The sequence below is a fragment of the Pinus tabuliformis genome, chromosome 6 (assembly GCF_031772625.1).
Source record: "Pinus tabuliformis cultivar Carrire ecotype Pingquan chromosome 6, CPIR1, whole genome shotgun sequence".
Taxonomy (NCBI): domain Eukaryota; kingdom Viridiplantae; phylum Streptophyta; class Pinopsida; order Pinales; family Pinaceae; genus Pinus; species Pinus tabuliformis.
This window is the reverse complement of record NC_142292.1, coordinates 939512653-939540113: the sequence shown is the minus strand read 5'-3', so window position 1 is coordinate 939540113 and position 27461 is coordinate 939512653. Positions and strand designations below refer to the sequence as shown.

At 38.8% G+C, this 27461-nt stretch overlaps 1 pseudogene; it reads right to left on the bottom strand.

Moving 5' to 3' along the window:
* Positions 1-9571: 9571 nt before the first annotated feature.
* On the bottom strand, positions 9572-12300 carry LOC149262004 (cysteine proteinase 15A-like; annotated as a pseudogene).
* Positions 12301-27461: the final 15161 nt, after the last annotated feature.

Genomic DNA, 27461 nt, shown 5'->3' with positions numbered 1-27461 from the left:
GGAGAGATGATACACAACTTCTTGCATGACTAACTTATCGGTGGTATACCTTGATAAAATATGCAGAGACTTCCATTTTCCAAACACCCTGAGGAAAATGACATCCGATGAGGTAAACCAATCCACTATCTCTGGCATTGCTTCCATTGCCTCATGTGACATGCAAGTTGGCTCTTCCTCAAAGATCAACTTATACAAAATAATGAGGAAGTGATTAGTTATCTTCTTTGTCACTCCTTTGTGGTTGGACTCCGAAAGAAGATTACAATAAACATACATGGTAGGCTCGCTTGGTGTCCAGGTCCAATTCATGCCAGGGAATGCATTATGTGAGTAGATTACGTCACGTAGATATGAAAACATGTAAAATATGGCTTGCCCACCCTTGGGGGGACTAAGGGCATTAGGTACATGGATCTGCAACTACTAAGCCAACAAATATGACCAGTTGAATGGTTTAACTTCATTCACAAACTGGTTAAGTAAGTATGCCCGCCCTTTAGGAAAGGTCTAGGTGCTTTGTTGGTCGTAGATTCTGCAACATAAAACTATCAAGAGTTGATAGGCCCTCCTAAGATATTTTGTCTTGTAGGTGTTGGTGGTTGTCTGATGAAACTTTGTTGGCTCTTTCACCCGATCTTTAACAATATCCTTGGTGCTCAAGTAGTTGGTTTTCACATAGAATTAGGAATAGATGAGCGATTCTAGCTTAGAAAAATTGTACATGAGATGATAGTTCGCTGCCAGAAAAGAGGCAAGCCTCTATCCACTAGCACTATTGAGAGTCATAGTCTTTAGATCTATATGGGATAGTAGCCAGATGACAACATATGTGCATGGAAAAGTCGAATATCTTCATGCAATCCTGTGTAGATTGTTGGGTTGTGTTATATTCTTTCCACGTAGTTAATAGGGGGTTTGAGGGGCACCTGTAACCACACTTTATGGGGTCTGGGGAAACGCCCCAGAAAATTTTGGTTTTGGACCCTATGTTACGTTGGGTGGACCCACCTATGGTTTTGTGCATGATTTTCGCACATGTTTTTTGGATGCGATGGTTTTCGGTCCATGGTATTGGATGCTTCGGCATGTAGAAATATGTATTATAACATTGAAAGGAAAATAATGAAAAATCAAGCTGGTAGTCCCGGTTTTGGGATCCAGGGGAAATTTTTTGTGTATATGTGTTCTATGTGTTCTGCTCTCGCATTATTTATTTTCTGTGTTTTAGAATTTTTATGCAGGTAATGTCTGTATGAGGTTAAAACCTACATTTGGTACCAGAGCAGATTTGGCTTCAAGGGGGCGCCTTTGTTGCTGAGGGGTTTCACTCGGGCCTGTGGTAGACCATGTTCAGTGGGAGATCTGCGAGATCGATTCTATTGGTGAAAGAAGATGGTGAGCAATGGAAAGATAAAGATCGAGAAATTTAATGGTCAGAGTTTTGAGTTGTGGAAACTCAAGATGGAGGATCTGTTGGTGGATAAACATCAGTGGATCAAGGTAGATCCGGGTACTAAACCAATGGGAGTGTCCGATGAAGAATGGAAGAAGTTAGATCAGAAGGTAAAGAGCACAATACGATTGTGTGTCTCAGATTCAGTATTGTTGAATGTATCAGGGGAAGCTACAGTAAAGGCTTTGTGGGACAAGTTAGGGAATTTGTACCAATCTAAGTCTCTGGTGAATAAACTGTTCCTACAGAAAAAGCTGTATAACCTGAGGATGAAAGATGGAGACTCGGTGACAGAGCATCTAAATGCATTTAATAATGTGGTAAGTCAGTTAGCATCTGTTGATATTAAAATTTTAGATGAAGATAAGTGCATCAGTTTGTTGTGTTCTCTACTAGATTCGTGGGATAGTCTGGTTATTGCAATAGGTAGCAATGCAACTGCCTTGCAGTTTGATGAAATAGTCTCAACCTTATTGATGGAGGAGATGAGACGGAAAAATATGGAGAGCCAAAATGGTGATGCCTTGTCTGTACGAGGATGGTCCTAGAATAGAAACAAAAATAAGTCATCGAGTGGGAGATCTAAATCTAGAGGGAGATCTAAATCTCCAGGAAAACCTATAAAGGTGGTGTGTTGGAAATGAAGAAAGAAAGATCACTTCAAAAGGGAATGTAAATCTAAAGCTCCTAACAAAGGAAAGGGATCTGATGAGGCTCCTTCTGCAGAGGCGAAAACCACCTCAAATGAAGGTGGGGATGTGTACTTGGCTTCTTCAAGTACACATGTAGTTCATGAGGCATGGTTCATTGACTCTGCTGCATCCTTTCAATTAACTCCCCATAGAGGGTGGTTCTTTGAGTATGAGAAATATGATGGTGGTGATGTCTTCTTGGGGGATGACAGGAAGACTAGAATCATTGGTCATGGAAAAGTAAAGTTCAAGCTGCAAGGTGGAAGGGTTAGAACACTTCCAGGTGTTCTGCATATTCCTGCATTAGCCAAAAATCTAATTTCTATTAGTAAGATGGATGATGCAGGTGTAAAAACAGTGTTCGAGAAGGATACCTACAAGATGTTTCGTGGAGCACTGGTATTGATGGGGAGTTGGGATTGGAACTATATACAAGCTGCAAGGTAGCACTGTTGTTGATGAGTGCAACAGTTCCGTGGTTCCTAAAAGTGGAGCAGAAAATCTAGTGGTCTCTGGAGAAAACACCATGTTGTGGCATCAAAGGCTTGGACATATTGGAGAGAAGGGCCTTCAAATACTTCATGGTAAAGGTATGGTAGAAGGTATGAGTAATAGCTCTCTAGATTTTGATTTCTGTGAAAATTGTGTATACGGGAAGCAAAATCGGGTGAGTTTCCCCTCTGGTGGTAAGAGGGTGAAACATATATTAGAGCTTGTGTACAGTGATGTGTTTGGACCTATGAAGGTTCCATCATGGGTAAGTCTATGTACTATGTATCATTTATAGATGACTTCTCAAGGAATACATGGATATATTTCCTTAAGAAGAAATCTGAAGTCCTTGATAGGTTTAAAGAATTTAAGGCTCTAGTGGAAAACCAAACAGAGAAGAAGATAAAGGTGCTGAGGACAAATAATGGTGGAGAGTTTTGCAGTAAGGAATTTGAAGAATTCTGCAAGAACTGTGGTATAGCACGGCAAAAGACTACTCCATATACACCTCAGCAAAATGGAGTTGCAGAAAGAATGAACAAGACATTGATGGAAAGGGCAAGAAGCATGCTCAGTGCTGCCGGGTTAGGACAGGAATTCTAGGTAGAGGCAGTGGATACTGCATGTTACTTGGTCAACAGGTCACCTTCATCAGCGTTAGAGGATAAGACTCCACAAGAGGTATGGACTGGTAAGAAACCCTCTCTTTCACATCTGAAGGTATTTGGATGTGATGCATATGTACATGTTCCAAAGGAGAAAAGAACAAAGTTGAATAGTAAAGCTGAAAAGTGCATCTTTATTGGGTATAAGGATGGTTTAAAGGGTTATAAGCTTTGGAACCTAGTAACAAGGAAGGTTATGTACAGCTGAGATGTGGTGTTCAAAGAGGTGAAAGATGTTATTAAACATGAAGTCCAACCAAAGGAACCTGAGAAGATAGAGTTTGAGCTAAAGGAGGAAGAATTAGACTCTACAGCAGAGGAGGAATTAGAAGATGAAGAGACACAAACTCCAACTGTGAGAAGATCAGTTCGAGAAAGAAGGCAGTAAAAAAGGTATAGTCCATCTGCTTTCTATTCAAATTTTGTTTTGTCTATTACTAATTATAATCCCAGAACTGTGAAGGAAGTAGTGGATTCAGAGGATGGAAAACTATGGAAAGAGGCCATGGTTGATGAAATGGCATCTTTGCACAAAAATGAGGCTTGGGATCTGGTGGAGTTGACGGCTGGAAGGAAACCCATTGGCACAAAATGGGTGTTCAAAAAGAAGAAAAATGAAGAAGGAAAAGTGGAGAAATACAAAGTTCGGTTGGTAGCAAAAGGTTATTCCCAGGTGCCGGGAATTGATTTTGGTGATATTTTTTCTCCTGTTGCCAAGGTAACTTCTATTAGATTACTTTTATCTGTTGCTAATACTTTTGATTTTGAGGTAGAACAGATGGATGTGAAGACAACATTTCTTCACGGGGATCTGGAAGAGGAGATCTACATGAAGCAACCTGAAGGCTTTGTGGTGAAGGGTAAGAAAGAACTGGTATGCAAGTTAAAGAAGTCACTATATGGGTTAAAACAGTCACCAAGGATGTGGTATCCGAAATTTGATACATTTATACGGGGACTTGGCTTCACCAGAAGCAAAGTAGATCACTGTGTGTATTTTAAATTAATTGGTGCCCGTGTTATTTATCTGGTCTTGTATGTGGACGATATGTTGTTGGTTGGAAATGACAAAGAAGTTATCCAGGATTTGAAGACCCAATTGTCCTCCAAATTCGACATGAAAGATCTTGGTGTTGCAAACTATATTTTGGGCATGGAAATTAAAAGAGATCAGGCAAAGAGGAAGCTCTGGTTAAACCAAAGGAAGTATGTCGAGACAATATTGTAGAGGTTTAATATGCCGGATAGTAAACCAGTGAAGGTTCCTATTCCTGTAGGTGTGAAGTTATCTGATGAACAATGTCCCAAGACACAAGAAGAGGAAGAGGACATGTCCCATGTTCCATATGAAAGTGTAGTCGGTAGCCTGATGTATGCAATGGTTTGTACTAGACCAGACATTGCACATGCAGTGGGAGTATTGAGCAGGTTTATGTCAAAACTAGGGAAGGAGCACTGGACAACAGTGAAGCGGGTTTTCAGGTATTTGCGTGGCACTAGTGATTATGGTTTGTGCTACCAAGGAAGACCAGGATTGGACAGAGTGTTGGATATTCATGGCTTTGTTGATGCAGTCTGGGCTGGAGATTTGGATCAGAGAAGATCTATAGGTGGGTATGTGTTTAACCTATTTGGAGGTGCAGTCAATTGGATGAGTAAGAAGTAATCTGTAGTGGCACTGTCAACTACAAAGGCAGAATACATGGCAGCCACTCATGCAAGCAAGGAAGCAGTTTGGTTGCAGAGATTGTGTTCACGTATGGGGTTAGTAAAAGAAGCTATAAGGATAGATTGTGATAGCCAAAGTGCAATTTTCCTGGCAAAGAACCCCGCATATCATTCAATGATAAAGCACATTGATGTTCAGTATCACTTTGTGAGGAATATGATAGAAGACAAAAAGATGTTGCTAGTAAAGGTGGACACTTTGAAGAATACTGCAGATGCATTGACAAAATCTGTGAGCTCTGAGAAGTTCTTTTGGTGTAGAGAGACAATGGGAATTTCAGAGCTGGAAAAATGACTATACTCTCTTGTGGCCCCATGTGGAAAGATAAAAACAAGTGGGAAAATGTTGGGTTGTGTTATATTCTTTCCACGTAGTTAACAGGGGGTTTGAGGAGCACCTGTAACCCCACTTTATGGGGTCCAAGGCAACGCCCTGGAAAATTTTGGTTTTGGACCCTATGTTAGGTTGGGTGGACCCACCTATGTTTTTGTGCATGATTTTCGCACATGTTTTTTGGACGCGATGGTTTTCGGTCCATGGTATTGGATGCTTCAGCATGTATAAATATGTATTATAACATTGAAAGGAAAATAATGAAAAATCAAGCTGGTAGTCCTGGTTTTTGGATCCAGGGGAAAATCTCAGTGTATATGTGTTTTATGTGTTCTGCTCTCGCATTATTTATTTTCTGTGTTTTAGAATTCATATGTAGGTAATTTCTGTATGGGGTTAAAACCTACGTACACCTGACTATTGGAAATTGACATACACTTGCTAGTCTTCCATATCTTCTTTGAAAGTTCTTGCAGAGAAAATTTCATTCACCTTCTGCCATGTGATATTTGATTCCTTTTCTACAAACAATTGAGTGTCTGAGTAAACTGGAAAGTAAATTGTTGTACTCTCAACTTTCTCCCTGGTGCTTCTCTCTATGGTATCCTTTGAAGAATATCTCTTTGGTGCCATGATGTCAGTGACTGATGAAGAGAAATTATCAACACCTGCAATACTTGTGGGAGGAAAAATCACTCATCGCAAGCATAAATTAGCTTCAGGAAATCAAATAAAAAAGCAAGATCAAGCAACAACCACATGGAATGATGAGGAAATTTGTGCATTTTTTTAGGTGAAGGAGGGAGACTAGCTGCTTTAATTATGCATTTCCCAGTATTAGAAGCCAGAGGCTAGAGACTGCACAATGCGCAGGTCTACCTGGGCAGACTGAGGTGGAGACTGCGCATTGCATAGTCTCAGTGGCTAAGGGATGGGATTGAGCCCCAGAAGTGTGCAATGCGCAATTGGGCTAGCCAGGTACTACACATTATCTAGTCTTAGAGGCCAAGCTGAGACCTTGAGCCTTTGACTTGCGAAATGCCCAGTTAGACAGGGAAAACACTAACCAAGGGATGAGCAGATATGCCCAATAAGAGTGTGGGAAACAAGCATATATGAATGATGATGCAATTTAAAGTGTATATTTGAATAAGTATGGATAGATTGATGCAAAAAAAGTGTAGAAGATCAACATATAAAATGAAAATAAACATGCATGGAGAGTCGCCAAAACAATGACCATTAATGGGAAAAAACAAAAAAAACTAATGCAACACTTGTAAAAGGAAAACGAAAGACCGAAGAAAAACTTGTACAATATAATATACATTAAAACACCATCAACCATGAAAAAAAAAAGAAAAAAAACACTCATATAAACTAAATGACAAAAAGCGACAAAAAAAGCGAAAAAAAGATAACAAAAGAAAAACTCACTCGGAAAAGCGTCGCAAACTGCACTGAAGGCTACTTAATCTCTCTGGGAATGCTATAACTCAATGATAAAATGTACAAATGATCTCTAGGGCTATCCATTAAATATATCTAGACCAATTAGTGTTTACGATGTGCATGCCTATAATCAAATAAAAACGACACTTGGCAGAAAGTTCCAAAAATAGTAAGTGTGCCACCTTCGGGAAAATAATTAATGAATCCCTATTTTCTAGTGTTGATTTTTTTTTTTTTTTTTTTTCTTTTTGAGGAAACTTGCATGCACAGTGCCAATAAGTATTGCACAATTCTCGAGGAATGGGTAACTTCTTGACTCAACACATTGCGCAGTTTCTGAGCTCAAGGGATGCTTTGCACAGTTTCCATCATGAAGGTTGGGTTGCCATCCATAATTACACAATTTTCATGCTCAGGGGTGTCCTGCTAAGAAAAATTACACAGTTTCTAGAGGAAAGGTTGGCCCGCCTTCCAAGATTGCATAGTTTCGGGGGGCAAGCCTAGCAATGCTGCAAGGTCAAGTTAAGAGTTCGCTCGTGTTTGAAATCTATCAAACCGAGATTAGTACATCACAAGAAAACCATGAAAAGATAGGTCTTTTAACATATCATGAATACTTGATGACAGTAAAAGATAAGCTCCTACGGATAGAAGGAAGGCTCCAAAATCAAAGCATGGGAAAAATTTTGGAGGGTGGTTTTAGTAGCTACAAAACATATGTATCATACATAGAAATATATATAATATTTGGTCTCTTGAATTTTCAATTGGGCTCAAATTCAATGCTTATATTTAACTGATAACAAAAGGTTACAAATAATAAAAAAAAGGAAAAATGCATCCATTTATCATTTGTTGCTCAATTAGAATAACTGTGTTATAGTTTCACACAAGAACCTTAACATCATTGCCGATGGTTTTACCTTTACCATATATATACAAGATATAGTCTACCCGTTATATGTTTTGAAGGTTTTATAGGCATATTTTCTGATAGAATTTACACATAATCCAACAGGGATTTATTCCAATTATACTAGACAAAAATGATCTCGTTCAAACCAGATAATACAATTTTGGTGAACGTACCTGAAGAGAAAGTTGTAGATTTGTATCCCAATATAGTGCAAAAATAGGGGGCTCTACTTTCCCATTACTAGTATGTTGGCGTAGGTTTGTTTGATGTTGATCTTGTTGCTGAATCTCGAGGAGGGGTTTGAAAAATATCAGAATGGTTTGAATTTTCCATTCGCTGCAACAACAATGCTTTTAAGAGAGCCAAAATACCTGCCAAGAAAACCAACCCTACTATTACCTATAGCACCTTAACAACCCCATCTGCAATTATAAAAATGAATAATACTAGTCATATTCCAACTTACAATCTATTTTATTAACCCTAAAAAAGTTTAAAAGTTCTAATATAGGAAGCCCAAATAGTGAACTCATAAGAAATTTATTGTAGGATGCCTACAGCTGCTATCAACTCAACAACCATTTTTTCCCTGCAACAATTTACAAAAAGCACTTTATTACAGAAACACTTGAAAGCTTACTAAACTTTAATAAGAATCCATAAGCAACAAGAGCTTTTTTTCACATGTAGAGTTCTCCTTGGACGTAATCTAAGAACTAAAAATGCAACAAAATTTCATCACATAGGTGGTTGGGCTCATGTGTAAGAAGCAGGTATTGAATCATACATTAGTATGGTTCTTGTTCATTGGATTATTGCTACCAGTCTAAAATTTAAAGTACTTTATCATGACTTGTTTCTAGAGATAGAAGCACATGATTAATATTTAATGCCATGGTAAGTTGGAATTACTACAAAACACAAAATGAAAATGATCCAGGTCATTAGGGCATGTATGATAATAACTGTTAATGTATTAACCATGATGATCAAAAAATAGAAAATGATGAAGTGCCAGACCAAGCTTCCTAATTGATTTCTTAGGCCACAGTGAGAATGGTATCTATGGTGCAAAACTCCCAAGTCATGATAAAAACTTAGGTTCCTAATAAGATTTGCATCATTTTAAAAATAATACAACATTTTAAATAACAAAAAACAAATATTGCTTTCTCTTCCAGCTAATCATGAAAATGATGTTCTTTGTCCTAAATCTCAGTGCAAGGTCATCTTAAAAATACCCTGAATCATGGATATATTTTTCAGGTTGATACCTTCTAATAATTTCATTACAAAGCTGATAAATATTGTAAATAGTTTGAAAAGCTACAGCTAGTAAGAAAAACACCAAGACTTCACCTGATTTAATGAGGAGTTACCAAAACAAACTCCCTCTAGAATCTTTGGTGCACTAAAAGAAGCCTCAATTTGACCAATTTGGTTCAACGTTGGATTAAAGATTCTTTTCCCTTCTTGAGTGCACATTGTAGCTAGTTTTGATTCTTTGCTAATGGCAAGACATCTTCCAGAACATACCCAACATTAACAATTTTCTAAGTTTAGGTATTCAAGAAGATTCAATCAATCTCAAACTAAATTCACAGTACTAACAAACTTGTAGGCCAGAGTTTGAAGCTTTTGAATGACATTTTCTGAACCAAAAACCATATTAATATTCTTAAAGTTTGTTTCATTTGTAAATCCATTAAATACTTAAATCCTCGAGTATACTTGAATAAAGTATATTCAATGTATAATGTATGTGCATTCAACAACATAGTTTCAATTAAATTCTAAATAAATAGGTATATGCAAGAAATTGATCTAATTTGAATCTTAAACAGATACAATAGTGGAAACCATGCTGATTCCGCAAACATTATGTCCCTTGTAAAGTTTGTAGTATCCATCTTCTCCCCAGTTAGGTCCCCATGAGTTCTTTATGATCCAGTAGGGATTTTCCTTCATTCTAATGGGAGCAAAGCCTACAAAATCATATCCTACCAAGAGAACACAGGGATCCAAGTTTTGCTTACTACAAATGTATGTGAAAGATACACCTCCTACGTATGTTTTCTTATATGCAAAATTGATTCATAATATGAAGATAACCTATAAATATTACATAAATAATGAATTCAAGGAACAATATGAAGATAACCTATAACATTACATAAATAATGAGCACACGCCCCTAAAAACCCTCAAAGCAGTACAAAAAAACCACTAAAGAACATCGCTGCAACTTATAAATCACCATTACAAGCAAATACTTATAAATAAATTAACCAAAATTTATTCTGTTCGATTTAGATAAAAAAATATAAAAATTTCCCTTAATGTCAAGGTACTTTTTCCAATGGCATAGATAAAAATCAATCCTCATTAAATTGCATAGGTTATCTGCAATAAAAATATCTTTCTCTAAGAAACTAAAAAATAATTAGGTGTGCATTATGGAGTACCTAATAGAGGTCCATTCTTCACCACATTTGTAGAAATTTCATCTTCATCAATAAAAACAACATTGAAATTCAAAACATGTACCATAATTTTGTTGATGTTAAACCAGTAAAGGTCGTCTTTTCCAATATAGGGATAATGGTATTCCCTCTCCAATCCACTAGATTTTAGAGCATATTGATAACAACTTGTCATGAGCCCACCATTGCAACCATAATCACTTGATCTTGTGAATGAAGGATCACACTACAACGTCACAAAATATAAAACTCGGCAATGAAAAAACTCACAGCAAAGTGGAGATTAAAGTTGGACACAGGAAAACACCATGCAACCTCACAAGTTGAAGGGAGTAAACTTTCAAAATGTAAGAAGCATGGACTACATAGTCTCTCAAACAAGCAAAACCCTATGCAACATAAACAAGATAGGAAACCCTCCTATTGTGAGTCCACACCTCCGTCTCCAAAACATTATAGTTTAGGTCATTTAGCACCACAAATATTTCATATAGTAAACTCAGTTGGTCTGTGCCTATTAATTCAATTGTTGTATGTTGATCAAGGGTTTGTTTCCAAACATTTGCAATACAGTGAATCCATGAATCATCCCACATAAAATCTAAATAAAAACTATTCCACGTTGTTTTCACTCATGTTGTCCCTTGGGTCCTTAAGGGATACGACCGAGGTAACCACAAACCAATCTTTGGGCTACAGGTCCTAGCCTACCTGCAGTCAGAGAAGGCTCTCTCCTTAAAATTTAACTTTGTTTTGGGTTGATTTTAGGCTAGTTATGGTGTACATGGGTTTTGTTTTGATTTTGGTGGGAAGGATGATGTTTTCAGGCAGAGTTGGGATGCATAGAGTGAGAAGTTCAAACCATTGGGCATGGAGTCATGGATTAGGGCTTGCTGTTGCGTTTTCTTGGTCACAAGAGGAATACGGAGCAGGATAGCTACACATAGAACAATATCAGGCTGGAATAAAGATGGGATGAAGGTCAGAGATGAAAGGCAGCTAAGAATCTTTCATTAGCTAACAGAGAGGGAAGGTGGATGAAAGTTTGTCTAGGAGCAGTCAAGAATTCCTAAATAACAGTCATATGTGAGAGAAACAGGGTAAACATGATCATTTAAGTATGCATATTCATAACCATTTCTGAAGAAAACATATAGAAATAACAAGAACTGAGCATAGGGTGTAGTCAAGAAAAACCTAATCTATTCTTCTTTTTTGCTATTTAGATGGTAACACAATGGTGCATAAACATATGTAAAATGTAAACAAAGTTAGGAAAACACTTATTGAGCCATGTAGCAGCACAGGAATTCCACGGTCACTCTTTGGCCATTAAATAACACAACAGTCAGTTCTTCATCCAAAGCATTCCAGTAGTCTTTGATTATAGAGCTCTCAAAATATACAATGCAAGTCTAGAATGAGGATTATCAACCAACCAACCCCTTTAAACAATGAATTAGGGTGGTTTATATAGAGAAAATATCCAAAAATATCTATTACAGCAGATCTTAAATAGATCTGAGGGAAATGAGTTTTTTAACCTAATCTTGTCCTGAAATTAATGCAAGAAGATATTTATTTGAGTTGCGCTGGAGGCAGCTACATCAAAATGAGTTAATATGGTGTCCTTATGGCTCTGTGTTGTTCATTTAGCCATAACTGTGCTTTGGGCTTTGATCCCCTGCTCTTGAGTGGTTTTGATGTGCATTAACTGTGATCTGAGAGCCTTAAATGGCTTCACCACTTTCTTTAACTTTGCTTGGGGGCCTTTAATGTTCACCTGCTTCGATATTGCCGATCTGATACTCTTTTCCGCTTCACTGATACTCTTTAATTTAATCTGGGCTTTATCTTTCCTCTGATACTCTTTTACAGTTGAATCGGGCCACTTTCTCTCCCTTGATGTGCTTGAAACTGTCAAATCGCCCCTTTTCTGCCCTTTCAAGGCAAAAATAGCTGCTACAAATGCTTTTCATGGCCTCTAGAATGCTATCGGCTCTGGATGATTGAATATGAACATACATGAAGAATTCTTGTTGCCTCCTGCGAATTTTTGGGTTTTGCAGGTAGTCGAGCCATTAGAAGCCCTCCATTTTGATCGCGCATTAAAAATTGCCTTAATTTTTCATTCCGGGCATCCTTTGCTGCGATTTTCGCCCTTCGCGCCTTTTTCGGTGATGATATCAGCATGACGTCAGCGGCGGGTCCTGCTACAGTAAGGTGACATGGCAAGGTGACGTGGCAGGGTGATGTGGCAGTACGGCAAGGTGACGTGGCACAAGACACTGTGCTGGGGTAGGGACGGAGGCAGATGCGGTGGCAGCGACACGTAGCAGTGGGGGGTTGACGCAGAGGTGGCGTAGCGCTGGCGTGGTGTTGACGTCAGGGGGCGGAGAGATAGAAGGCGGGTTGTGGTTTCATCGGACCGCCTTCTGTACGGGGGCAGTATTCGTCAGAGGGGCTCCGATGCAATTGTGTGGAGACACGCGTCTTTTGTACGGTGGGGAAACTGCTAGTCTATCGGAGACTAAGCATCAGACGTCAGGGCGGCTTCGAAATGCAGCTGGGCCGTTGGATCTGGGCGGAGGATCGGAGGGCTGATGAAGTGCGGAGCTGGCGGCAGGTTTATGTGTGGGGGCCCGCCCGAATATTAAATTAATATTGCGCGACGAGGCTTTCGAACTTTTGGTTTATGGGTAATGTGGGTTTTACATGGTTTGTGCGTCGGGGGTACAGTTTAATCAAAATATTTAAACCAAACCCGAAAATGTGAGCACGCAAGGTAAAACATTAAGGTTTATGGGTGAGAGAGGGGAAGGGAATGGTTATTAGTTTAACCAGAGGTTAAGCTAACTCCTAGTTTAAGACGCGGAAAGGCTAATGCTAAGCCCCAAATGGACTCAGCATTTCCCCAAACTAATGTTACAAGGCTATAGTGCCAGGGGATGGGGGTATGTACATAGGGGAGCTATTTAGTGCTTTTTAGTAAGGGGAAGGGGGAATAGATAGGGATTTACATAATAATGTTAGAAGTTAATATGAAAATGACAAGAAAGCGCTAAGTTTAGAGATCTTAGGCCACTTAAAAGGGAAAAATGACTCATAGAGTGAAGAAGAAGAGTATTCCTAAGCAAAGCAAACCTTTACTTAGGCCAATGATATGACAAATGATGAAACTTAAGAGATATCAAGCAAATCTTAACATCTTATAGGGGAAATTAGTGAATGATTTGGGGAATAAGAAGAAGGGTGAGTTAGACATGCCTCGCTTGAGCTCCTCCAAATGAAAAATTGCCTCATAATTGTGATATGAATAGATATAACACTTGAAAACATGAAATGGATCACATAGCTTGATTCTGCAACCACAAAACTACTTACCCAACCTACTTACCTAACATTTTTTCTTCTTTTTGCATGGGTGCACTTAGACTTGCAGACCCTGATTATCTTCTTTTCTTTTGACTTCCCTCCTATCTAAGTGTACCCTTATTTCTTCCAAGGGCTCAGATTAAGCAGTTGGGTTCCTTCATTTCTCTACCTAGCTACTCATCTGCCAAGCTTAAGCTGTTTGGACAGATATTCATTCTCTATCTTCTAAAACAAGCAATTTAAACCTAGGGAAGCCAAGATTAAGCTGTTTGGCTTTCCCTTAACTGTAAAACTCTTCAAAAATGGTATGATTATTCAAAATGGAACTTCTGAAATATGGAACCTTGCAGCATGACAAGATGACATATTTGGCATGTAAAACAGTCAATCATGAAATATGAAACCTATTACAATAGGAGGCTAACAATGGCTCCACTTGGGGATGGCTTTTCAAGATGAAAATCGAAGAATAGTAGGTCAGAATGCCTTGATCTTCAATTGTTGCTGTAAACTGAAATTCTCCTTCTTGTCAATACCTTTGACTGAATTAAGCTGATATGCAGTATCCTTTTGAGTTGAATTGCAGAAAAATTACAACTCTGCTTCTTGCCTTTTGGGTGCTTGTAAACATATTGAAATCTGCTTGAGCACTTCTTTGGGATTATTTCAAAAACAGAGATCTGAAATAGAACTTTCTTTGATCTTTCCTTCAAAATTTGTTGTGTTGTTCCCTCTTATTGGCCTGCTATAAGAAAAAGTGCTGAAAATACAAATATTAATGTACATATAGTATACACAGCTGTGTTGCGTTCAACAAAAGGGATCATGATAGTGCTTTAGCATTCGGCCATTGACAGGGCCTTCTTCAGTTGTGCTGCCATCCAAGCTCTTCAGAAAATATGTGTTGTTGCTTTGAACAACTGAAATAATAAAGGGGCCTTTCCACAGAAAATCAAACTTGCCATGCTTTCCTTTGTCCTCTTTTCTTGAATCCCATCTTAAGACTTTGTCGCCTATGTAGAAATCTTCAGCCTTGGTTCTTTTTCCAACATTTTCTTGAGCTTCTCTTGTAAAATCTGAGCTCTGTCGTACACTTGCTCTCTTGTTTGCTGCAAATGGATAGTTTGGTTTATTCTTCTTTGGATATCATTTCGCTCTGCCTGGATCTCTTGCAGCAATTTGATAACCAGGATTCCCAAAGAAGAGGGGAACTTGGCCTCCATGCCCTAGACTAACTCATATGGGCTTATCCCAATGGATCTCTTGGTTGACAATCTATCTGCCCATAGGGCATTTACAAGATTTTTGTGCCAGTTCTTCTTGTTCTCCTCCAAGACTTTATTAATGATGTTAATTAGACTCTTGTTGGATGATTCGACCAAGCCTGTGGAGTGCCCTAAGGTAATGTGGAATTTGTAGCAAAAACTGATCATTTTCTTAGATTTGAAGGCAGTAGCATTATCTGTAATGATCTTCTTAGGACAGCCAAATCTGGACAAAATGTTGGTTTCAAGGAATTGGATGATGGTGGAGTCATTGGCTTGCCTACATGGGATGGCTTCAATCCACTTGGTAAAGTAATCTGTGGCTGTTAGAATCCACTTATGCTAGCCAAAATAGGATGGATGGATTTCTCCAATGAAGTCAAGACCCCATTGTTGAAAAGGCTTCTCGGTTGAAATGGGCTTAAGGGGAAAGGGCAGAAGCTTTCTTTTGCCTTCAAATATTTGGCATTTGTGGCATAAAATAACAAATTTTCTCACATCAGCAAACAAAGAGGGCCAATAGAAACCAGCCCTTATTATCTTATCAGCAATGGACTTCCAATATAAGTGCCCTCCACAATCCCCTGCATGGAATTATTTCATGACACTGTCAGTTTCATTCATAGTTAGACAATTCAGCAATATTCCTTCATGATTTTTCCAAAACAGGGCACTATCTAAGACACAAAACTTTGATGCTTTCATCTTTAAAAATCTCTTTTTGGTTCTGGACAACCCTGGAGGAGCACACAGGTTTAACAATATAAAACATATATCAGCATACCATGGGGAGTGTAAAAAGGCTTGACTGATCTGCGGAGTCACCAGCTCCTGTTCATTGTCCAGTTGATTAATGTCTAAGGCTTGAAAATTGGTTTCGGACATCAGTTTGGCTAAAACTTGTCCCTTTATCAGCTTGGTGGGTTTTATCTCAATGTCATACTCAAGGATATTGGCAATCCATTTGCCTCTTTTGCCTTCTATGCCCTCTTGAGTTAATATGTCTTTTACAACAACATTTGGTACATAAGCAATCACATGTGAATATAAAATGTAAATTCTGAAATCTTTGATTGCTTTAACAAGGGCATATGCTTGCTTCTCCATGATTTGGTACTTCAAGGGTGCATCTCTAAGGGCTCGGCTGAAAAATGCAATTGGCTTTTCATTTCCCTGATCATCTTTCTACAAAAGGACAACAACAATGGTGTGTTCAGATGCAAATGAAAAAATGATGAAATCCTTATCAAATTGAGGACTTGTGAGGACTGGGGCTTGGGTTAAGGCAGATTTTATGCCCTCAAAGGCTTGCTTGGCCTCTAAAGTCCATTTTACCTTGGAATCCTTCTTTAACATTTTATTTAGCATTCTTATCAGCTCGGCCAAATTTGGGATAAATCTCCTTAGGAAATTGATCTTTCCTAGGAATGCTTGCAACTCTTTGATGTTTCTTGGATAAGGGATTTGAAGGATGGCTTGAATTCTTTCAGGATCAATTCTAATCCCATCTTTTGAAATGATATGGCCTAGCAATTTTCCTTCTTCTAGGCCGAAGAGAGATTTCTTAGGATTTAAGGAAATGCCATATTTCCTACAGGTTAGGAACACTTGCCTCAAATGTTTTAGGTGCTCTTGATCAGATTTGGAGAAAGGGGTTAGGTCATCAAGGTAAACCACTAGGAAATCATGGATTTCCTTGGCAAATGCAATGTCCATGGCCCTTTGAAAGGTAGCACCTGCATTCTTTAGTCTGAAAGGCATCTTCACATACTTAAATGTTCCCCGCGGTGTTGTAAAGGCTGTCTTGTCTTGGTCATCCAGGTGAACAAGTATTTGATTAAAACCTGAAAAGCCATCTAGCAAAGAAATTCTTGAAGACCCCACTACTCTTTGTAGAATGTGGTCCATTTTTGGCAGTGGGTAGTGATCTTTAAGGGAGACTTGGTTCAGATTTCTTAAGTCCACACATAGTCTAATCTCCCCTGTTTTCTTCCTTGTGGGAACAAGATTGGATACCCATTCTGAAAATCTAATGGGTGCTATGATACCAGCCTCAAACATTCTTTTCACTTCTTTCTCAATCAAAGGGAGAAGCACAGGATTGATACTCCTTAGTTTCTATTTGAAGGGCTTTTGATTTGGCTTTAAGGGAATGGTATGTCGAATAACAGAGGTGTCATAGGACTTAAGGTCCTCATAACTCCAGGCAAATACATCTTGAAACTCTTTAAATAAATCAACATATTTTTGGTTTTTGATCGGGAGGCAAATATTTCGATAGTTTAATCATTTTGGGCTTCTCTGCTATCCCAATATTACAGTCTTCCACAACAGCGTTTAAGGGCTGCATCTTTGGCTTTTTGGGGACATCGTTTGAATCAAATATGTCTTCTAATGGAGTGAGGCCAGCAGGTAGAAAGTTGTCCTTTAAATCAATGACTTCAGCCTCTGCTTCAGCTATTTCATCTAAATGCATTTGCTTCAGCTCTTGCATGTTTTTCTCATAAAAAATGGTTGGGTGCAGCATTTGATTTGCTGCTTCAGCTGTTATAGTTTGCTCATTTTGGCTCATTTGTTGTTGTGGGTCATCCATGGCATCTTCATCAATGTTTAAGCTTGAGAATTCTTGCTGTAAGGTAAGAAAATTGTTGATTTGAGCATCATCCTCAAACACTTGCCAATCTTTGATATTGTTAGGGACAACAAGCCTGTGCTTTATCTCAGTAGTAAAGTGGTAATTGGGCTCAAAGGGTAGCTTGAAAGTGCTAGCAAAAGTAGCTAGACTATGAGCATGCATGTTATGGTTTCTAGAAATCTTAGCAAGCTTGGATTCGGTGGAGGAATTGAGTATTTATGTGGCAGCAGACCTATAAGCTCTTAGCCTATTGTCATTAGTAACAAAGTTACCTTTCATGTGTTGAATTATCAAATCGGAGTCACCTAGAATGGACACTTTTGCAGCTCCTAGAGCTTTGAGAAGTTTAAGGCATAAAAAGAGAGCCTCATACTCTGCCATGTTGTTGGTGCATTTGAAGTTTAGTCTGTAAGCATGACCCTCTGCATGGCTGTTATGTGTATTGTGAATCCATATTCCTGCCCCTGTTCCTAGCTTATTAACAGAACCATCAAACTCTAAAGACCATGGGATTTCTTGCTTGTGGTTAGTATTAAGAGTTTCAGTCATTTTAGGATTGGGCGGACCTAGGTTTTGTGCTTCATGTGGTTCTTCTTGTATGCTGGTTGCACTAATTATTTTAACAGTTTCATAGGTATGGGCAACCGACTCTTGATTGATGCATATTTCTTGTTCTAAAGGCAAAGGCTTCTCATCAGTGGGAGGGCAGCTATCATCATTGAACAATATAAAGGAATCCATATCAGAATGGATTGAGTAAATGGGAAAGTTTTGGGGTTTTTCCTAACTACTTACCACATACTTCATCAGTGTTTCTCTATACAGTCTCTCTGGTTGCCCAAAGACTGAAATAGTGGCATAGGGGAGGTCTAGTTGGAGAGATCCTTGGAGTTTTTCTCCCCAAGTTCTTGATAAGAGCATGCCATACTTTGGTGGAATGTCAGCAACCACCAAGTCCATTAGGATCGTTTTGTTGGGAAATTGGACTAAAGACACACAAAGGTCTTTGATTAAGCCTAAACACTTGACCTGACTAGAATCAAATGAGAATAAGTCTTTGTAGGGTCTAGTGATATCAAGGTTTAGCTTCTCCATTACAGCTTTGGGCATTAGATTGTGTGAAGCACCTGAATCAAACATAGCATTGTGCAATACTTTATCATGAATGTGCAAACTGACATAAAAGGGTATAACAGCTCCATGTCCTGATTTACCATTGACTTCAGGACCAAAAAGTAATTCAGGTTGATTATCTAAGACATTAACATCATCCCTGTTCTATGGCATTTGCAGTGATCTTTTGATTTGTTGTCTGTACACATCATGTTTGGCAAGCTCAGAGAGAGGAATAGATATCTTTAATTTACCAATTTCTGCTTCTAAATCAAAAGGTTTTTCTGACTGTGTTTTAGTATTGTGACTGGCAGATTTTCCCTTTTGAATTGTATCTTCAGTTATCTTCTCTTGGTTATCCGTGATTTCTTGAGATTGTTCTGTTTTGGGAAGGCTTTGAGGAGTGCTATTTGCATTGTATTTTGAGGGAGAGGATACAAAAGGCTGGTTATTAGAGGGCTGCATGTCAGATACATCCTCTATGGTCACTTATTTTAATTTTGGGTCTGTTTTATCAGCAGGTTCTATGATAGCGGCCTTGTCTTTTACTTTCTTAGCTTGCTTTGCATCCTTTGGCTTGATGGGATCCGACACATTGATGGTTCTTGTTCTCAATTTGTATTGTTTATGGACTTCGTAGACAGCTGAATCACAGCCTTATTTGAAGTCAAATGACTCTCCATACTTGGTCTAAAATTGCTTTATATCATGGCCATCTTGGTCTTCTTGGGTTAGAAATACTTGTTGTTCACTTTTCAAACCCATCAAGTTTATGTGAGTGTCCTCTATCTGCTCACTAGATGTGGATGCTTCAGCAAAGTTTTCATGAAAAGGAGGTCTAATGTCATGGTCAGGACTTGCCCTTCCAACGTTTGGTTTCTGGTTTTTTCTAAAATTTGGATTTCTGATAGGATTGTTTTGACGTCCTTCCCATGAGGTCTTTCTTTCAATCGTTCCCATTCTATTTTCAAAGTTGTCCATACCTTTGATGATTGTGTCCAATTTTTCCTCAAAGGCTGAAGGTTCATCTTTAAAAGTGGTTCTTCTCTCAGCTCTTTCTCTATTTCGCTTGGAAATCAGATTTGCCTCCACACTAACAACTACATTTTGCATGTCTGCTAAGGTTTGAGGGGCTCTTTCCCTTAACTGATAAGCCATGTCTGAATCAAATCCATAAGGGAATTTGTATAAAGCAAGATCAGGTGGAGGTCTAAGGTTTTGTGGAATAGCGTTGTAAACATTGTTAAACCTGACACAATAGTCTAAGACAGCTTCTTGAGGGCCTCTTTTGATAGTGTCATACTAGGATAATATGTGTAGAGGGTCCTTCTTATTCTCCCATCTGTTAAGAAATGTTTGGTAAAGGGCCTCTGGGTCAGCTATGGAATTTGTGGCAAGTGCTCTAAACCAGGGCCTTACATCTCCTGTTAAACATTGGACAAAAATCTTCATTCTTACACTATCATCATCTATTCCATAACTCTAAAAATAGTCTTGCATTTTCTTGGTATGTTGCAGGGCTATGCCAGAATGAGTACCTTCAAAATATGTGATTTTGGTTTGATAATCCTGAGGCATAGCCCCTGGATTTGCAGGTAACTGTAAAGGTGCATATCTGTTAGCCATATTTACAGGGATAAGTGGAACGACTGGAACATCTAGAAGAGTTGTAATAACAGTGGTGGTAGTGGTAGTTGCGCAGTGAATGGAGGTGTGGAAAAGGTGCTCGGAGAGGTGGATGATGAACAAGGGGAAGTAGGGGTTGAATGAAACAAAACTTTAACAGGGGTTGGAAAACAGCTTGGTTGAACTATTTCAGGACTAGAATCAGCAAACTCTTCTTGTTTTAGTTTGCTAAGGTTTCTAGAGATTAAATTGGGATTTTCAAAAATAGCTCGTGGATTTGGGTCTGGATTTGACCTAGTATTATGTGTTTTCTTCTTGGGAGCCAGCTTCTAACTTGTTTTTTGGAATTTTCTGAATAAGTCCCCAGTTGAGTCGCCAATGATGTTATCACTCAGGTTGTCCCTTGGCTCCTTAAGGGATACGGCCGAGGTAACCACAAACCAATCTTTGGGCTGCAGGTCCTAGCCTACCTGCAGTCAGAGAGGGCTCTCTCTTTAAAATTTAACTTTGTTTTGGGTTGATTTTAGGCTAGTTATGGTGTACATGGGTTTTGTTTTGATTTTGGTGGGAAGGATGATGTTTTCAAGCAGAGTTGGGATGCATAGAGTGAGAAGTTCAAACCATTGGGCATGGAGTCATGGATTAGGGCTTGCTATTGCTTTTTCTTGGTCACAAGAGGAATACGGAGCAGGATAGCTACACATAGAACAATATCAGGCTAGAATAAAGATGGGATGAAGGTCAGAGATGAAAGGCAACTAAGAATCTTTCATTAGCTAACAGAGAGGGAAGGTGGATGAAAGTTTGTCTAGGAGCAGTCAAGAATTCCTAAATAACAGTCATATGTGAGAGAAACAGGGTAAACATGATCATTTAAGTTTGCATATTCATAACCATTTCTGAAGAAAACATATAGAAATAACAAGAACTGAGCATAGGGTGCAGTCAAGCAAAACCTAAGCTATTCTTCTTTTTTGCTATTTAGATGGTAACACAATGGTGCATAAACATATGTAAATTGTAAACAAAGTTAGGAAAACACTTATTGAGCCATGTAGCAACACAGGAATTCCACAGTCACTCTTTGGCCATTAAATAATACAACAGTCAGTTCTTCATCCAAAGCATTCCAGCAGTCTTTGATTATAGAGCTCTCAAAATATACAGCGCAAGTCTAGAATGAGGATTATCAACCAACCAACCCCTTTAAACAATGAATTAGGGTGGTTTATATAGAGAAAATATCCAAAAATATCTATTACAGCAGATCTTAAACAGATCTGAGGGAAATGAATTTTTTAACCTAATATTGTCCTGAAATTAATGCAAGAAGATATTTATTTGAGATGCGCTGGAGGCAGCTGCATCAAAATGAGTTAATATGGTGTCATTATGGCTCTGTGCTGTTCATTTAGCCATAACTGTGCTTTGGGATTTGATCCCCTGCTCTTGAGTGGTTTTGATGTGCATTAACTGTGATCTGAGAGCCTTAAATGGCTTCACCGCTTTCTTTGACTTTGCTTGGGGGCCTTTAATGTTCACCTACTTTGATATTGCCGATCTGATACTCTTTTCCACTTCACTGATACTCTTTAATTTAATCTGGGCTTTATCTTTCCTTTGATACTCTTTTACAGTTGAATCGGGCCACTTTCTCTCCCTTGATGTGCTTGAAACTGTCAAATCGCCCCTTTTCTGCCCTTTCAAGGCAAAAATAGCTACTGCAAATGCTTTTCGTGGCCTCTAGAATGCTATCAGCGCTGGCCGATTGAATATGAACATACATGAAGAAATCCTGTTGCCTACCGCAAATTTTTGGGTTTTGCAGGTAGCTGAGCCATGAGAAGCCCTCCATTTTGATTATGCATCAAAAGTTGCCTCAGTTTTTCATTCCGGGCATCCTTTGCTGTGATTTTCGCCCTTCGTGCCTTTTTCGGTGATTACGTCAGCATGATGTCAGCGGCGGGTCCCGGTATGACAGGGTGACATGGTAGGGTGACGTGGCAGTACGACAGGGTGACGTGGCATAGGACACGGTGGTGGGGTAAGGACGGAGGCAGATGCAGTGGCAGCGACACGTAGTAGTGGGGGGTTGACGCAGAGGTGATGTAGCGCTGACATGGTGTTGACGTCAGGGGGCGGAGAGACAGAAGGCGGTTTGTGGTTTCATCGGACTGCCTTTTGTACGGGGGCAGTATTCGTAAGAGGGGCTTCAATGCAATCGCGTGGAGACACATGTCTTTTGTACGGTGGGGAAACCGCTAGCCTATCGGAGGCTAAGCGTCGGACGTCGGGACGGCTCCGAAATGCACCTGGGCCATTGGAACTGGGCGGGTGGATCGGAGGGCTGACGGAGTGCGAAGCTAGCGGCAGGTTTATGTGCGGGGGCCCGCCCGAATATTAAATTAATATTGCGTGATGGGGATTTCGAACTTTGGGTTTATGGGTAATGTGGGTTTTACATGGTTTGTGCGCCGGGGGTACAGTTTAATCAAAATATTTAAACCAAACCCGAAAATGTGAGCGTGCAGGGTAAAACATTAAGGTTTATGGGTGAGAGAGGGGAAGGGAATGGTTATTAGTTTAACCAGAGGTTAAGCTAACTCCTGGTTTAAGATGCGGAAAGGCTAATGCTAAGCCCCAAATGGACTCATCATTTCCCCAAACTGATGTTACAGGGCTATAGTGCCAGGGGATGGGGGTATGTACATAGGGGAGATATTTAGTGCTTTTTAGTAAGGGGAAGGGGGAATAGATATGGATTTACATAATAATGTTAGAAGTTAATATGAAAATGACAAGAAAGCGCTAAGTTTAGAGATCTTAGGCCACTTAAAAGGGAAAAATGACTCATAGAGTGAAGAAGAAGAGTATTCCTAAGCAAAGCAAACCTTTACCTAGGCCAATGATATGAAAAATGATGAAACTTAAGAGATATCAAGCAGATCTTAACATCTTATAAGGGAAATTAGTGAATGATTTGGGGAATAAGAAGAAGGGGGAGTTAGACATGCCTCGCTTGAGCTCCTCCAAATGAAAAACTGCCTCATAATTGTGATCTGAATAGATATAACACTTGAAAACATGAAATGGATCACATAGCTTGATTATGCAACCACAAAACTACTTACCTAGCCTACTTACCTATCATTTTTTCTTCTTTTTGCATGGGTGCACTTAGACTTGCAGACCCTGATTATCTTCTTTTCTTTTGACTGCCCTCCTATCTAAGTGTACCCTTATTTCTTCCAAGGGCCCAGATTAAGCAGTTGGGCTCCTTCATTTCTCTACCTAGCTACTCATCTGCCAAGCTTAAGCTGTTTGGATAGATATTCATTCTCTATCTTCTAAAACAAGCAATTTAAACGTAGGGAAGCCAAGATTAAGCTGTTTGGCTTTCCCTTAACTGTAAAACTCTTCAAAAATGGTATGATTCTTCAAAATGGAACTTCTTGGAAATATGGAACCTTGCAGCATGACAAGATGACATATTTGGCATGTAAAACAATCAATCATGAAATATGAAACCTATTGCAATAGGAGGCTAACACACATGTCAAAATTTCACTTGTTGTAGGAGGACGAAAAATCAAACTCTGTTATTGGCTTAATTTGCCCAGGCCAACCCCGTAGAGGGATGCATATCAGTGTAAATATAACAATAATTAAATTTAATATATACCGTGAATAACGGTTATATTATATTAAATTAAATATAATATTATAATTAATGATTACACTTTACTTAAATTTAATTTAATTATAGACTATCACATAGAGAGTTTATATAATAATGATTGTATTCTATTGTGTTGTGTTGTGATATTAAAAGTAAATTATTATTAATACTGTTATCTTAATCAAAGTTAGATGCAAACATTTTAGCATATTTATCATACTGACATGGCGAATTTTAACTATACCAACAAGGGGAACTAACCCAATCACAGACCCCAATTAGATATGCTTTCGTTTGGAGTGGCTAGCTCCAACAGGTTTTAAAGGATCCTGTAAACTGTTAAAGGTGTTGTGAGATTGCTTCCTGGCGGAAGACTTCAATTAAATCAACAAAATAAATAGCTAACCTATATGTATCAAATCCTATCTACTCTACTTCTCACTACTTAAGCTAGTCCTAACTATCCTAATCTATCCTACATGAGCATAACAAAAGAGGTTAAACATCATATATAGATTCCAAGTGCAAATGAATCAATTACTGGTTCACATAAGAAAAAGGTTGTATTAAATCCTAATTTCAATCCAATTACTTATACAGGAATACACATTCCTTTCAATACAAATAACACTTGCAACTGATGCTTAGCAAAGTTTAGAATCAACAACCTTTCATGAGTTAAACATGCTATTGACTTATATTCGAATAATCAGGAATAACCATTAACTATATGTTATCAATATGCACAAAGCCAAACACATTTATCTTTATGCCAACAACAACACTCTGATTCTTAACACATGAGGGCAGAGAAAAATGGATCTGAAACAAAAGGCTCCTTCTTGACCCAAACAGTCTTCTTTATTCACAATAAATCGAAATTTGTTCAGCCCCAAAAAATCCCTCCCCTCATCTCCAAAGGTAATATTTATACGGAAGGAGATGATCCTCAGTCTCCCTTTAACTTTTCACCTCCCTTCTTTTTTCAATATACAAATCAAAATACACAGACATAGAACAGTTGGTGTAACTGCTGACACGTAGAAGGCATATCTGCTGAAGCGCTTCATTTCCTGGGGAAATGAATGGATGTTGATTAGAAGAGGATGACTGTGTGTCATCTCTTCATGATGAAACCTAGGAAAATTTCACTTTTGGAATACACGGGCAACAAGTGGAAACCCAACCGAGAACGCCTAAGGTTGGATCTTTAAATAGAACACGTCCGCATATATGAACTCTCCTGATCCAGTTATGTGTCTTTCACTCCTCGCCTATAGAGATAATCAACATTAGTTTTATGATTATGCAACATGACAATATGATCACAAACAAACTTTTCATTTAGCCACAATTTCTATTTAATCTTGCAACATATAGCAACTATAATTATCAAACCACCGAGCTTGCTATGACGCGCATTTCCTTTGCCCATAATATTCATTTTTACTCAAGGATTGCTTAATCAATGCTTCAAAAGCAAACCATTCACTTTACAGGATTTTCCCTTGAGAACCTAGACCACAACCTTTTATCACAATACATAGGAAAACACAGGAAAACCCACGGCCGACCATAAGGCCGAACTTCAAATGATATACACCCGAGCCTATAGTTATCATCGGGTCCGCCGTATCACATCGCAATGCTTCAATGGTGAGTGAACGGACCTTGGGTTTCATCGAAGCCCTATTGCGATATGCGATGGGCTCCGGACCTGAAATATATATATGTTGTGCTTAATAGTCCCAGTAGGTCCGTCCTATGGGATTTTCCTTTTAAATACTAGACCACAACACTTTATCAAAAACATGGGAATACACAGGAAAACCCGCATCTGACCATAAGGCTGGACTTGAAATAATATATACCCGAATTCATAGTTATCGGTGGGTCCGGTATATCACAGCGCACCTTATATATAACCCTTGGGTTCCATCGATTGCGATATGTGATTGGGGAAGCGGACCCGAAAATGTATGTATTATGATTGATAGTCCTGTCGGGTTTGCTGTATCACATCGGCCTTATGGCTCGAATTTGACTCCTACCAATTGTGATATGCGAAAGGTTCCGAACCCGAAAATATATATATATATATATATATATATATATATATATATATATGGTTAATAATGACATTAGGCCCGGTGTATCATGCTACGCATTGTGTGTCAATGTTGATTGTGATATGCGAAAAAGGGTGAGTTATGCATGTTGTCGATTATTTCTATTATCAAAGTGTTGATATAGAAACAAGGATGCGATGGGAGGTTTTTAGGGTTGAAACAGTCTTGATGAAGGATATGAATGAAGGGCTAGAAAGGGTTATAGATGAATCATGTGGCAGAGATTTATTAAGGGGGGCTTAACCATTAAGAATTGAAGATGTGACTTAGCAAAGAGTTAAAATCCCTAGGATAAAAAAAGATCATTCGAAGAGTTATTATTCGGAGAGGTGAAAGGTCAAACTCCTAGGGGACCCATTCAAAATTTCTACTAGGGTAGGTTTTAATAGGGTGGTGGTTGTGGCCACAACAAATGGTGAACCATTGGGCAAACCAACTATCTCTGTTTCCAAATAAACCTTGGATCAATAGAACATCAGGGTGTTAAGATAAGCTTGAAATGCAAACTGTATAGATGGACAGGCATGGGTTCCACTTCAACATTAATTGCTTCAAGTGGGAAAAGACAAATACCTTCTACTTACTGGCAGGGTTTTGACAGGCATTCTCCAATGGTAGTATCATGGGATTTATTGACCCTCCATTACCTATTTCCTACTTTCAAAAATCCTTTCAGGGCTATCACTGGTCTGTCAATACCTATTTAGGTGTGTACCTAAGCTCTTTATCACTCATCAAACTTGATGTTTATCTGCATTTTATGTAATAATTTTACTGCTACATTTTCATATGATTGAATGGGGCGCAGTCATGGATCATGCCATATTTTTAAACCGCTTAAGCAAGGTTGGGCTTGCTATGTCAACCGGTACTTTGAGCCCAGCAACAATCCCTACTCTAACCGGCTTCCCAAACAACCTATCCTTCCAGATTGGCACAAGGACTCAACATTTCATTTTCTTTTACATAAGTCCTTCCAGTTTCAGGCATAAGGACTAGAGCACAATTGGATTTGCCACAAGGTATATGGCAGTGAGCTTAGCCCATGAAAGGAGGTTTACTTGTAGATGACAGGTATTGGAAACTTAGTCTGGTGGATGGGGACTAATGGAGAATAATTGAAAACCTTACAGGCAAGCATAGGCTAGGTCTGAGTGGGATTTTTTAAAAATGCAGCGTTCCGCCATGCCAGTCCAGATGTGGTTACACATTTTTTGTTTTATAAAGATGCCCCCACATGCTCTAGGCATCCAGGTTATGAAAAGATTGTACCTAGTGCCCAACAGATGTTAATGAGTGGCTTCGATTTGAATTCCACAACTGATTTTCAAAGTTCTCGAAGGATCATTGAAAGTTTGTTTGATTTACAAGGCAACGATGAATTTAGGACCGACAGACTCATCAACAGGTTAAAGAGGAGG